The sequence below is a fragment of the Falco peregrinus genome, chromosome 1 (assembly GCF_023634155.1).
Source record: "Falco peregrinus isolate bFalPer1 chromosome 1, bFalPer1.pri, whole genome shotgun sequence".
Lineage (NCBI taxonomy): Eukaryota > Metazoa > Chordata > Aves > Falconiformes > Falconidae > Falco > Falco peregrinus.
This window is the reverse complement of record NC_073721.1, coordinates 44,350,644-44,363,334: the sequence shown is the minus strand read 5'-3', so window position 1 is coordinate 44,363,334 and position 12,691 is coordinate 44,350,644. Positions and strand designations below refer to the sequence as shown.

General features: G+C 46.5%; 1 long non-coding RNA gene across 1 annotated transcript in view; it reads left to right on the top strand.

Annotated features, from left to right (window-relative positions):
- LOC114010472 (uncharacterized) overlaps positions 1-12,691 on the top strand; it is a 115,602-nt gene that overhangs the window by 7,899 nt on the left and 95,012 nt on the right. Inside the window, exon 2 of the long non-coding RNA XR_008748515.1 lies at positions 9,658-9,779. This is a non-coding gene — a long non-coding RNA (uncharacterized LOC114010472). The remainder of the gene's footprint in view (positions 1-9,657; positions 9,780-12,691) is intronic.

Here is a 12,691-nt window from a genome sequence, read left to right as displayed (position 1 = left end):
GAGGCACTTCATGCTCTCTTTGGTAGGCTCAGTTTTCTTCTGGGAAGATTTTGAGCTAGTAATTGGTGTCCAAAAGAGATCACAGGGAGCGGACCGTCCCTCTGTTCCCTTCAGACCCCAGCCAGCATCCTCATGTTTACTTCTAAGCGCTGCCAGTGTAATAGCAGGTTTGCGTCACTTGTTTAATACAGTGTTACAAACTGTTCTGGGAGGACTGTTGGAGAGTCGTTTCGGCTTCTCCCAGCCAAGAAAATAATTCATGTTTGTTTTCTGAGTTTGTTTTTTCCCCACTGCTGAGGGAGAGATAGTGTCTTTACAGGTTGTCAAGTTTCCATGTGTACATGTGATTTCCTTACTCCCTGCATCTTCGTTTCAGGCCAAAGTTGCTCATATTTTGCAATGTTCCTGAAGCAATAAAGTATCCTGAAGCTGGTCAAAGCTGTTCTCCCTCACTCATCTCTATCAGGTTTTCTTGGGTGGCTTTTTCACTGCTTTTTCATGATGGCATCAGCTTCAGGAAGCTTGGCTCACTGCTGAGGTTGATGGAGTTCAGGACTAGATGCAGAAAGGCAGCACAAGAGGGATGTTATAAAGCTTGAAAAGTGGAAATTGGCACTGGAAACTAAACCTGCAAGTCATGAGCCCTCAATACTAATCCAGCTCTGGCATGGATGAATTCTGTGACCATCTGCTTTGCTTCTGCTTTGGTTATTTCTTACCTTTTTGATTTCTTAGGCTGTGAACAAGTCACTAGCAATTAGTGAAGGAGCTCACCAGGCCCTGTAAATGTGGCTGAAGGTAAGCAAGGGTTGGATGTTTAGCTTCTTAAAACCAGATGTCTGCAGAGGTGCCACAGGTTTGGCACGCAGCCCTGGCAGTATCTTGAGTAATGGGCTGGTTTTCCAAGGTCTGAAGGGTTATCATCTCTCTGGTTTTTGTTGTAGCCTTTATCTCAGTGGAAATTTGCAAGGACCACTGTAAATAATAATAATACTAACACACATCCCCACACCCATTTATCTGTTGTGCACATGGTGAAAGCATGTGCTCAGTCTCTAGTGCCTCAGCCCCAGGGAGAGCGGGCAGGTCCACCTCTCCATCTTCCTTCAGGTTCTGTGGGGCAGAGGACAGGTCTGTGTTCCTCCAGCCATGCCTCCCAGGAAATGCGCTGCCTGGGTGAACAATCCCCATCAGCTTTCCTCTGGCTGTCCTTGGGGAGCTGGCTGGTGCTGCTCCGTGCCTTGGGGCCCTGCCTGGCGCTGTGTCACTGAAGCTGCAGGACCAACCCCAGCTGAGCACGTGTCCAGGGTTGCTCACAGCCCTGTGCCTCCAAGTCCCTGTGCTGGAGCTACACCCTACAGGTGGGGGGATAGGTGTCCTCAGCAGGATGCGGGTCATGCACTGAGCGCCTTGGTCTTTGCTTTCACTGACACAGACGGGAAAAAAAACCCCATAACCTCCCCCCCCCCCCCCCCCTCCGACCTTCATGTCTTAACTCTGGTTAATGTTATCCGCCAAATCTGTAATCTCATGATTTCTTTTTTAACATGAAACTCTTCTTTGAAAGAGGTAGTATGCAGTGACACTGTCCTCTCCCTACTGAGTGTGAGGTTTCAGCTCAGCGCTTCCACCGCCTTGTGCGGGGCTGACGCCCTGCCTGTTGCTGGCTGGGACATCCCACTTCTCCATCTAGCGAGTGGGCCTGGCTGGAGCTCCCACCCATGCAGGACTTCCCTGGTGTGTTCTGACTTCATGTGGCATCCGTCAGCGGCTGGAGGAGTCTGCCAGACTCCTGAGTGTCCACTAGGCAAACCCACTGAGGAAAACCATCTGGAAGAGGTTTCTGTATCTTCATGCACTATAAATACACCACCCCGCTCCATTTCATTGATAAAATGAGGATAAGAGTAAACAGAGAAAAACTCTGAAGTTCTCAGGTTTCTCTTAAGGTCCCTTTTCTTACAGCAGTGTTTCCACAGGAACATAGAATCATAGAATTATATCTTGCAACAGCACACTAAGCAAAAAATACTCAGTCAGGAATAATGAAACGAACATCATATTCTTTGCAAACTGAAGGCAGTTAGGTTTGACAGAAGACAAGGGAATTATTTATGGTTGTGTAGAGGCTTCAGTCCAGGGAGTAGCTCTGCTACAGGCTGCAGGTGGACACAGTAAAAGAAAGAAGATAAATTTCGTGGTAACACTTGGTGCCTGCAGATTAGCAGACTGCTGGAGATGTTATTTGTTAAAAGTCAAAGCAGACATTAATATCGGTATTCAAAAAGTGGGGGAAAACATTCCCACCTTTACAGCCAATGTCAGTAGTTTGCTGAGGTTGGAATCAATCCAGCTGCCAGGTTTTGCACGCTTTGGCTACACTTGCCTCATTGTTTTAACCAAAATTTCAAGCTGTGGTATATTTACACTTGTGAGTTGGTATGTTGCTCAATGCAAAACAAGCTGAAAGAGAAAACAGGGAATTTTGTGGTTGGGTTTCCCATCTGCCCACTCACCTTTGTTTTTCCAAAAGTTTCTCTACTTCTTTTTTTTTTCCTTTTTGATGACATAAAAGATATTCTGGAGGAAACTACCTTGTAAAATTCAGAAGTTTTTCTTTCTTTCTTTTTTTTTTTAATTTTTATTTTTGTTTGCTGATATATTTCCCAATTCTTTCCCATTTCATTTCTTTATGTGATGTTCAGGGCCCTCAGCTGTAAGCTTCTTCCTCTGACAAATCATGTGAGTCATTTGCTGGCTTCTTGTCTTTGGCAAAAGCATGCGTAAAGCTAACAAATACCTCACCCGTGGCGTAATAGCTTTTCCTTCGAGGTTTGCGATGTTTGTTCATTGCTGTTCTGCATGAATTAGATGGTGTGGTACCAAAATACAGACACGTTTTGAGGCTACTAAATTGATTATAACTGTAAATTTTATTTCTCTGTGGCATGTTAGGTGCTTCTGTGCAGTGGTTTGAAAATGTTTGTTAAAAGAAAGCCATTAACTAGGGTTCAGGATCTAAAGTTGAACTCTAGGTTGAATAAAGGCTGAATAAAAATTTTCATCTACAACAATAATCCTAATGAGACCTTGTGATATATTGAATTGGTTTTTTTTTCATGGGAGCATAATGTTTCAGAGTAAAACTTCTGGTTTTAGGATAAGGAAATACTTGTGGAGGAGACATTTTGAAACACCAACACTGGAAAAGGAATTTATTTCTTTAGAAATTTCAGAAGTTTTTGTTTCATCTTTCTCAAAGAAAAAATTCTTGAATGGCTTTATTTGGTGAACTTCTTTATTTTTAGTTTTCATTCCACTTTGAGGCAGAAAGCCCAAATTTCAGAAACTGCCCTGGGGTGCAAGTTCTGTTTTTAATGTGGTAGACAAGGACTTTAAGGTCACAAGTCTCTCAGTGTTCCCATCATTACACTTGCTTAGAAAAAATACTGACTTTGTAGGAGCTCAACCTGTCATTCCCTCCTTGCTTAAATAGTTTTGTATGTTTGAAAGTTAAATGTTTCAAAGCTGGGAGGACTTTTACCTGAGGAATAAATACAGAAAGAAGTAGATATTTTAGAATTTTTTCCTCTGTACTTTCCAAAGTTGGGTTTGAAGGAGGACAAGCGAACCCTGTAAGCTGCAGATGGAGGTTGCAGAGTCCTGCTAGAGGTGGGGACAGGGCGCAGGATTCCTGGATGCCAGCACGGTCAGGTTTCCAGTATCTATTTGTGACCACCACATTTTTCCAAGCCTCAAAATCTGAAATGCCAGGTTTGAACTAAAGCAACACAGAACCAGCCCTGAGCATGTCAGGGAGGTTCAGAGGTAACTTCCCAGGAGAAAAAGCTGTTCTGTAACTTTGGCTACAGAATTCACTAGGATCCTCCTGTATGTGCCACCAGAGATGGAGAAACCAGGATCCAGCTGCAGCTGCTGGCAGGTCTGGTGAGCAGCTCGGAGGTGGGCGATGCTCTTCACTGCCCAGGGCTTCCCAGAGCTCTGCTCCAGTGAGCAAGCGAACCCAGCATCCATGCCACCACACGTGTTTCCAGAGCCTCTTGCTTTTTGGTTGATGAGAATCGTCAGATCTAAACTTTCTACCTGTTCCGCAATTCAGTGACACAAGGAGAGGTATCGCAGATGTCAGGCTGCATTTTGGAAGTCTGATGCGATTTCTAACCACTTGAATGAAGTCACCCATCGCAAGGAACCCATGGAAAAACCCCAACAACCCCAAAACAAAAACACCAAAATGAAAATCACAGTTTACTCAGGGAGACTGGTTTCAAGGAGAAGCAGGAACTCAGATTCAGCTCCTGGTTTTTCTTCATGTTTATTTTGTAGTGTGGAAGCAGCTTTACTCTCCCTGTGCTTCAGCTCCCAGATCCTGCCCACCGGGTGCTCCGTGTCTTTTCTCCCACCCATTTCCATGCATTTCTGTGCTGTGCTTAACCTCACCTCTCCTCCTCCTTTGCCACGCTCAACACATCCCTTTGTGTAGTTGTCTCAGCCCCAACTTTAACAAACAAAAGTCCTTAATTTTTCTTAAGGCAGTTTAGGGAAGGGAGAGTGTTTGAAAGTTCGCACTGAGGCCCTGGATGATGTCTACAGTGCTTAGTCCTTGGGGCAACTGCAAAGAGTCTGTCTGTCTGTCTGTGCATCCAACACGGACAGATGGGGCCCCAGAGTCCTTGGGTTTATGGGTTTTCTCCGCATGCTTTGTTTATTTAGTGACTCTGAGTCAAACCTGAAACATCTGAAGGATGCATGCCTTGAAATATTTTACCCTTTAAAAAAAACAAAACACCAACACTTGAGGACAAATTTGATGACAAGGAGCTGCTCAAGGAGAGATCTTGTACAAGAACGTTTGTGCATGAACGCTTGGTCAGTTTAGGCTAAAACCAGATGGAAAATGGGAATCCTTCCCACATCCTCATGTTTTTTACGGCATGATCAGTGCTCTCCTGAGCCTGTCAGTTACCTTCTGCTTTTTGCGTGTCATTTTTACTGTCGAGGCTCAGCAATGCTCTCCTCAGAGCAGTGTTTAGCGGACAGACCTTCTTTGTTAGTCCATTTTGCATGTCCCCCAGCTGCCAGTGGTGTGGCAGTTGGGGCAGATCATAAAGTATAGGTGGCTTTTTGCATGGCCCAGAGCCACCAGTCATGCTGTTGTTCAGCCAGCCCTCCAGCAGTCAACCAGGTTTTACTCACTGCATTAGACAGTCTGTTCTGGTGCAAATCTTGCCAAAAATAAAGCTTCAATCCAACATTCAAAACTCCCAAAAGAATAACGACCTTAATATCATACTGAATGCATGAGGGATTTATGGCTCTGCCAGACATTGTTCAAGTAGTTTCTATTTTAAAGGGAGATTGGGCAAATAAAAGAAGATCACCAAGGAAAAAAAATATTTCAGACACATAATCATAATAAAATAAAAAAAATAATCAGAAAATTCAGAGCACAGTCTGGATAAAACTCCCAGGAGACAGGAGGTGAGTTTGTCCTGCCACCACCAGCCCTGAAGGCAAACTCCTCTGTAATGATTTTCCCTCTCCCCTCCCTGATGGTTCTCCAAGAAGGGAAATGTTTTCTTCTGGCTGTGACGTATCAGGAGCAGGGGCTGCTCTCCTGGGAGCAGAGTATGGTGTTTATGGGCAGCACAGGTAAACACAGATTTTTGGTTTGGCTGACCACAGGAACTGGGGTGCTAATTCAGCTCTTCTCCCAGATTTCTTGAGTGCAGAAGTTGCCAAGTCTTCCCTTGCCTCAAAGTATTTACAGGAGGTGTTCTTTCACCACAACAGCATTTCTTGTCCCATAAGCTGTGTCTAATTAATAGGTTCAAGGGTGTAACCCAGTCACACCTTGAGATCATACCCAGGTGAAGCCCAGCTAGGAATAAATACTGTCTCAAAACCACTGTGGTTTCCTCGGGTGGTTACCTGGATGCTTAAGGCAGACAGCAGCAACAGCTGGAGTTTGCATTTCCCACTAAACCGGGTGAGGGGAGCTATGGGCGGACATGAAGTCGCCTGCATCAGTGTGAAAACCTCCTCCGATGCCAGTGGGATTGCACGAGGTCCAGGAAAGGATCTGGGCTCCTCTCTGCAGGACAGCCATGCATGCATGTGGGCTCCAGCAGCCTGTCCCCTCTGGGTAAGGGTGTATGATGTGCAGGCACTCATGATACTCATAGCAATATTATTTAGGGGACTTCACGCAGCTTTCTTGAACAGCCCCTGGTAATTATTCACTGGCACACATCTCTCCTACTTGTTACAACAGTTGTTAGAGGTGGTTCATGCCAGTAGTTTTCTTCCTGGACACCCTGCTCTCTCCTTGGCTCTGTGCTACTCCCAGCTCAGCCCTGGGGACTGGTAATGGATAACCACGAGGAAATGTGGATTACTAAAAGTAAATTAAGCCACTTGGCTAGATAATAAATGCTTCTAAAAAGTTAACTCACATCACAACAAGTCTTGAGGCTGGGACAGATATTTAGTACTCGAAGAAATGGCAAGTGGGATTTATTGCTGCCCCTGTGACTCCAGTGGTTTTGTGGAAGCCCAAGGGAAATGTCGGGGAAGCCCTGACCTCTGCAAGACTCTCCCTCCCTGCAGGCTTTGGGCGACTGCTTGGCTCCATGTGCCCCCCACCTGAAGGCTCCGGGGTGGTACTGCTCCCCCTAATCGAGCTGGCCTGAAGATGCTGCAGCCAGCTGGCATGCTGGTGGCTTCCTTGCTGGTGACTCTCTAGAGTAAGAGCATAAATTGCAGTCCCTAATTAGAGACTGCATGGATGATAGTAAGTCCAGGAACAAAGACAGATGACAGTAATCAAGGACTGGATCAATAACTTTAATCCTAGAGCAGAGACAGCACATATTAATTCAAAGTAAAACCCTCTAGACTGAGAATTTAGTAGCTAGGAAAAATTGCTTTTGAATACACATTTGTTTTCTTTTTCTTTTTTTTTTTTTTCACCTCCACTAATACAATGTTTCCAGAAGCCGATGGGTGTCTTCCTCCAGAGAGGAACATTGCCAACCTTGTCTGCAGTCACCCTGCGGAGGCAGCTGACAAACTGGGGAGGTGTATGACAGCTTTCCTGAGTGCAGCTTATTCCCCCCAGCAGCAAGTATTTCTCAGTGGCAGCAGGTCTAAAGCCCGTGCATGCTGCGGAGCCAGCTGGTCCCAGCCCCATCCTGGAGCTGGGCTGGAGACATCCCACTCCATATGTGTTTCGACTGCTGCTGACTGACTACCAGGGAACCGCAGTGAAGGTCCAGGTTCTGTGCCAGTCCCCAGGGAGACTGGGCTTGGCTTTCCTGGGCCCCTTCACTGCCTGCTCCTGCTTCTTCACTCAAGCGATGCTTTCCAATGGCCAGGGGCGGGTGGATGTGCAGCCCGTGCTGCAGAGCAGGGTGACAGCAGTGTCCCCCACTGACTCAACCTGTGTAGGAGGGGGAACTCCTCGCAGTCTCGGTGGGACTGGCTACATGGGCAGGGGCTCTCAGTGTCCCCTGACCAGCAACACCTCACTGGGTACCGGGGGAAAGGGAAGAGGTTAAAGGACAAGTGGGGGAGTTTGGAAGACCTATTTGATTCCCTTTTCTTTCCCCACCACAGATTTCCTGTGTGACTCCAGACGAGTCATTTAGTGTCTCCATGGTTCCTCATTTGCAAAGACGGACTTTCCCTATCTCATAGGAATGAGACAAGGATAAATATGCTAACGAGCCTTGGATACTCTCTTGATGTAGACTGACTGAGTCCGTTTAAATCAGGACCTCCTCTGAGCAAACAGCCAAAAAAGGTCCTGTTTTTCTGGGAATACATGTGTTATTCCTAAGAAAACAAGTAATGTTTTGGGTCACTGCATCAGCACACACGGTGCTGTCTGGAAGTTATTCTTGATAACTAATTCCATTTGTCATTTATAGGATGTTGCAGCTTGGCTGTATTGCAGTGTGCTGCTTTGGGTCCTTGAATAGATAAAGGACAGGCTGTAAAGACAGAGAAAACAAAGAGTAAATTACAAGTAATATGTTCTCCAATGCAAGCAGTAAATGTTCTTGTTGAAAGCACAGAGTTCACTTGTGAAGGGAGAAACTTTTCACATCTGTGGATGGGCATCAGGGCATCATTTGCAAGGAGGTGCAGAAGTCTAATGGCAGGTTCTTCACTGCGTCAACATGAGAGCAAACATGCAGGCAGGAAAGTAATTACAGGGCTGAGAACCTGCCTGTGGCTTGGGGGCTGGGCTCATGCAGTGGAGGAGAGGGATCCTGAACATCTCAGAAGGCTCTGGAAAGGATGAAGGCAGTGCTTAAGCATTTTGGTGTCATTTTGTTGACTGTTGTATTTTCCTGAAGAGGAGGGTAGAGCGCAGAGACACAGACAGCCTGTGTTGAGCTGCAGAAGCCCTCCCAAGGCAGTGCCACATGCAGGTGGGCTGACAGGACAGCTAACATCTGCTTGGAGCTAATTGACTCCATTAACCCTGCCTTGTTCCTGCAGGTGTGTGCATTGGAGGGGAAGATAAAAGGGGGAGTGGGAAAGGGAGGTGGTTGTGTGTTGGGTGGGTTGTTGCAGGCTGGATGCTGGGGATGTGTCTGTAGTAGGTGCTTTTTGTGTGTAGTGGGGGCTCATGTGCCTGGAGATGCTGATCCCTGAAGGTGGTGGTGGGGGAGCTGAGGCATAATCTATTATTTGGGGTGGTTGGAAGGGAAGCTAAGCAAGCCTCGCTGCTTATAGGGTTGTGTTTTTAGTTTAACTATTTAGTTCTGGCTCCTTTAAGTACCTGATAAAAAACATTCAAGTAATGCAATTGCTTAGGCTAATGTTCGTGTGATGTTGAGTTAGTGCTTTGCTGCTTCAGCCAAAGACTTTCTTTGGTGCCTGCCCACATAAGCCATCAATGGTGATTACTACAGAGTGAGTGAGGAGATGCTGTTGTACTCTCTGAACCTACTGGCATGATTTCTGAAACTCCTTGTAAGTCCCTGCTGTGTGGGAAGGCTGTGCTGTTGTGGATAGCAGCCTTTTGCCATGCTCTTCCCTAATTCCTGGAGCATGGCTCTCAAAAGAACTATGGAGTGGGCTCCCAGCTCTCCCTGGCTGTGTGACTGCCTGTCCTGAAGTAAATGGGGGGAAAAAGGGGAAGAAAATAAATATGTATTTTTGCTGAAAAGCCAGATGGAAAAGCCAGCAAAGGGGAAAATAATGACAAGCCAGCAATGTCTTGGCTGATCTCTATTTTCTGTCTGTCTCACCGATCAGAGATTAATGCCATGTAAAAATGGTGGTGATGGATGGCAGGGTTAGAAGAAATAACACTTACTTAGTGGTATTTTCATTGGAGTCTGGAACCTAGCTGATGCTGTTGGCTACTCGTGACTCTTTTGACTAAAGCTGTCCCAGTAGCCCCTTTGACACAGGGTGCTGGTAGGGAGCTCTCTGCTTACTGGGGGTGGCCTCACGGTGCAGTATAGCCAGCCAGTCTGTAGGTTTTTAGCATCCACGCTAATTCCTGTGGCTCCAGGGGTGGTCTGGTAGCCAAGGCACACAGGCTGGCCACTGTATCCACATGGGAGGGCAAGAGGGTGTGACCATGGATTCTGATGAGATTTCTTTCATGTGGCACAGGTTGCTGAATGATGAACAACTGGAAACATGAATGCTGACATGCAACTGTCGTGTTCCAAAGCTTCAGCCAAAAAGGAGAACCTGTCCCAGACTTGAGTGATTTCACGTCTCCTGTGCTCCAGGTGAGTGCTGCAGCCCCAGGCTCAAGGGCTGTTCTCGTTCTCAGGTTGAAACGGGCAAGTGTGCTCTTACGCAGCAGGCAAAGAATTTAAAGACTCTGCCACAGGAAACTGAAGGAATAAATAATGCTGACTTATTTAGAAAGTGATTAATCTCTTCATGGACCTGTTACTCATGAGTTTAACTCTAAAGGGAATAGGAATGGATGTATCGTCTGAAACTGTTGCTGTGGCAGATGTGAGCATGGATGCAACAGGATAGGAGGGAAACAAAATAAATAGTCCTCAGACAACTGTGTTCTCCCTGAACAGCTTCTTCTGCCACTGTTGTTCAAGTACTGGCCTCAATGGACCATTGGCCTGATAGTTTAGGGTGTTTCCTATCCTTTAAGGGTCTTCAGTCTTTGGTTTATTGGGAGAATGCTCTGTCTGCTAGGTTGCTGACCGGCAGCATGGCTTGCATCAATCCCAGCAGGCCTGTTGGGAAGCATGGGCTGTGTCTGGACTGCTTGGCAAAGGGAGACACGGTGTGCCCCCTGGGAAACCTGGGCAGAGCATTCTGTAGTTGCTGCCTGCTCCCTTGGCACCTATGTCCTTCCCCTGCAGACCAGGGGAGAGGCTGGGTGGAGCTGGGAAATGGTTCCTTCCTGGGTCGTACTCTGATGTGTGCTTTCCAGTGCTCACCTGTTGTCCGTAGATGTAATATTTTCGCCTCCTACATTTCTTGTCATGTAGAAAACTCCAGCTCAGAAGAATCACTTTCTTGTGCCATGAGCCTTGGGGGAATTGCCAGGGGCTTTGAGAGCATCTCTGGAGCATGGTTAGGCCTTTTGGGAAGGGACCCTTGTGCCAGAGCAACCAGCACTGTGAGGGCCCTGTCTGTCCCCCAGGATATTGGAGACAAACCTTAAGTTTTAGGTGGAGAAACCTTTCCGAAGAACTTCCATTGAAGCTGCCGCTTCCTCCCACCAAGCTCTTATTTTGCCGAAGTGGTGTTTTGGAGCTGAATGCTGAGCTGAATGCGTTGCCTGCTGCCAGTACTCGTAATGGATTAAAATAGTCTTGGGGTGCTTTTTTTTTTTTTCCCCGAGTGGCAGAGGGTTGCTTATCCAGAATCTGGGGAAAGCCACTAAAAGTGGAATATTCCCAGATGCTGGGGTGGTGATGCCAGAGTCTGATACAGGCTGTTGGAGCCCTTTGGAGAGGACAAGGTGTTTTGTGAAGCACGAGCTGAAGCTGTTAGTCTTCTGCTGACTTCTAAGCTAAGTATGCATAAACCTGAGTGAATGAGCCTTGATTTGTTTTCACCAGATCTGTCATTAGACAGGCCTTAATGTACAATGAAGGTAAAATAGTTTAATTTATATCCTGTCTGCGAAGGGAAAAGTGTCCTGTGTGGGAGCAGGGGGAACCTGGGATCCTTTGGAGGGAACTGTCTGTACTCTCTACTCCTCTACTATCTTGAGGGACCACAGCCCCAGCATAGGAAGCTACCAGGTAGCTTCTTAGCCTGCCAGAACGAAGACATAAACCCATTAATTGCAACATCAAGACAGTTAGCTTTAGCATTTGAAGCTTCGCATCCTGGCAACGCACATGCTTAAAGGGAAGGTGGAAAAATTGCATAGTTCAGAATCACTGGGATTGTGGTGGCCCAGGAACCTGCCTGGTGTCCCCTTTCCCTTGCTCTGAGTGTGTGGTGATCTGACTTGGGCTACAGAAAATACAGGAAAACAGAGCAGGTGGAAGTAGTCCCTGCTGCCTGTCTGCAGGGCATTGCTAGTGCTGCTGTCACAGCTGACTCACTGCAGCCATGCTCCCTGTGATTTTCCAGAAAGTATTGAGCAGGTGCTGGTGTAGTATCATAGTTTGCCTTATTGCCTAGGAGATCCACCCTGTGATGCATTAAGACTTTTCTGGGAAGAAATGACATGAAAATTCCTTGTGGCAAGCATGGCAGCACTTCTTTACTCAACATAGTTTTCCTAAAAATAGTGGGGCTTTGCTCAGCTATGTCTTGGGAACCTTCCACAAATAAAGTAAAACCTCATTAAAGAACTGTTGTTATTGCTACAATTACAACTTGAAACCATGGTGTCCCGCTGAAGCAAGAAAATACTCCCAGAGCGAGCTGTGCTTGCCAAAAAAAATGGTTTGTGGTTACCCATTTGGCTTTGAATGGGTGTGTAAATGCTGCCTTGAAATTGGGAATAATTCGGAAGCTGGGGTGAGGAACAGCAGGTTTGCTCAGCAGAATGTGCCTCGTGATTAAGCATGAAAGTCTAGTTTATGACTGTAGAGGGTCAGTAATAGCGTGATACACAGGAGATCAGTCCTGTGCTTTTAGCCTATGTGAAAATTAGTTGTGGCTGATGGGTAAAGGCAAGGTCCTTTTCAGTCCTCCTTACTTCACCTCCTCTATTGAAGAAGCATAAAAGGGTGACCTCTGAAGGTAAGTTAATGAGGTGCCACCATGCATAAGGCAGTGGTAGCAGAGCCCTAGGGACTGTCTAGTTTCAGTGGACCTAGAAGTTTGTACCCAGATACTGGAGTTTTCCACATGCTGTAATATCTTTCCTACCTTCTCACCAGCTAATTGAGCAGCAAAGAGGAACAGTCCCACTGCTCTAGCAAAAAGCTGTTTCGTACCTCCTTGTTTTTGCTCTAGAGATTCCCCTGATTTACATACAGATGTCCCACTTCCTTTTCTTCAAAAAGTGAAGTCATCTTGCTAAAGGGCTAGGGCACAGGGCACGGGCAGCGCTTGCTGCTAACCATCTCTGTGAAAGGATGTCATTTTTCATCCCTGGCTTTCAGGCACTGATGAGAGAAGGGAAGTGTGGCAAGCAAACATCTTTGTGTGATTTCACCGATAACTGTGCCCTGGCAGCTGTTTGCTTGATGATGTCTTGATA